The sequence below is a fragment of the Pinus tabuliformis genome, chromosome 6 (assembly GCF_031772625.1).
Source record: "Pinus tabuliformis cultivar Carrire ecotype Pingquan chromosome 6, CPIR1, whole genome shotgun sequence".
Lineage (NCBI taxonomy): Eukaryota > Viridiplantae > Streptophyta > Pinopsida > Pinales > Pinaceae > Pinus > Pinus tabuliformis.
Window position 1 is genome coordinate 1,174,607,778 of NC_142292.1, and position 2,228 is coordinate 1,174,610,005.

Here is a 2,228-nt window from a genome sequence, read left to right on the forward strand (position 1 = left end):
TCCCTTCCACCTACATTATGGACACATAATGGTGATGTGACTAGGGACCGGGGCTCATCACCTGACCCTTCCTCCCAAACTGCCAAGCTATATGTATTGAAATATAACCACAACCCTATATGGGTTAAGAACCAATGTGATGTCGTGACAGTAGGGCATGGAGCTATTATGTATGAGGTTTTGGGGGTCGAACCCCACCAAGGCCTTCGAGTCTTATATAAAAAATTTGACCAATCATAGAGGGGCATGTGGGGCCCTTCGATAGAGCCACGTGACAACTTCTAATTGAGCCACCTCAAATTTCAAGAACCAACCAAAACGCGCCAAATGAACTTGTATTAGCATGCCACGTGTTAAGACCTAATTGTTCCACCACCAATCGTACCCTACACAATTATTTAATGACATCAATTGTACAAACTACCCAGTCAGTAGCCCAGTCAACCCTGTTGTTGACTTTTTAGTTGTTGGTAAAAAACTCCATAACATCATAAATTCTTCATACGACGTTGAATTGAGGTGATTCAAGCATCGTTGGAATCAAGACGATGAACACTATGACTTGACGTCAATTTTGGGAGATTCTAAGCACTTTCATTTTTTAGCCTATTTTTGATCTCTGGATCAGTAACCTTTTCTACAAAATATAATACATATGTTTTCGTTAGTGTAGTGGTAGAGTACTTAAATGCTAGGTTTATTTTAAAATAATTTGCATAATTTTAAAGAACAATTTCTTCTCATGCACTGTTATTTTTCAAAAAAATGAATGTTGATATAAAATTAATAAATTTAGCATAACCATGATATGATGTGTGTAGTTTTATTATGTCGATATGCGTGTCTATTTTGGAATAGGGCTTCTAGAATTTTAATTTACTTATCAATAATTATTAGGTGGATGTTAGGGATTTAACCTCCACATAATATTTTATAATATGACTTTTAACATTATGAAAACAAGTTATTTCGACTCTAAAGAAAGCTTATGAGGCTCATGGACCATGACTAAGGCTTCAATCCACCACATGGGCCTCTCTAAAGGTGTATTTTGCCTCAAAATGGAATATTGTTACTATTATAATTATTGAAAAATAGGGATGGCTCTCAAGGCCTTGTTAATGGGTGAGGGAGAAAAATAAGACCCTTAGACCCCAGATGAAGCTTCCAAGGAGCTAGGGGTATGAACAAGGCCACAAATCACAAAAAATTCCTTTAATATATCATAATCGTCTTTAATGTGGGAAATGTATGCCATATGAGGTTTTGTGCACTAGGGCCAAGTCTTATACCATGATTGGGGGAGAAATTGAGTGAATTGAGACCTAAATTAAGATTCATGAGCTCATGGGCCACGATTAATGTCTCAAATTAGAGTGTGGACCCTTTAAAGTGGATCTTTGACATGAAAGTGGTATATGGATGCAATCAAGAGTTTTTTACATAGTAGGGATTGGTCTCAAGACCTTACACCATCAGTAGATCTCCGGAGCTCATTGATTGTGAGAATAACCTCAAATATAAAACATATGTAGGGAAAATTATAAGAATCCATACTTATTTTTAAGTGTAGAAACTTTAGGGAATCATATTAATTCTTAAAATCCCAACCATAAAATATTTGGCGATATTTTTGTTCAAAAAATTTCTAAGAATTTTATGTAGTTTTATGAAAAAATTAGCATTTTTTATAATAAAATCTTTCTTGTCTTATAGAATTTGGGTGAGTGGTGGGCTCCAGTATTGCAGCAATAATGCTGCAACTCCTGGAACTCCCTTATTTAATTTTATCAACCCGGTAGTTCGTAACAAACTTGGAAGCGACGGTGATGTATGCACAAGTACTAGCTCTTGCCGCAGCTGTCACTTGGTCAGCTGGCACAAGTCCGCTAGGGGCTTAATCCAGCTTCTATGAGCTCTTAGAAGAAGCTTTTTAACTGATGGATGAAAGCTAACTCAAAGGAAGCTAATCTACTTGCGGAAAGAAACTGAAAGCCAAAAAGGAAACGTAAACCCTAGCAAACCCTAATTCTACCAGCTAGTCCTACTGACGCAAAGGAGAGCATGCAAACTACTGACAGAGATGCCATTACTTCTATGAAGGTAAAATACATGTGTCTAGACTACCTCTATCTGAAGGAAACATCTTTTTGTATTTTTGAATAAGTTGTTAGAGTTATCATGCATGTGCTTTTAACTAATTTTTTACTGTGCAGAGGTGGATCAAG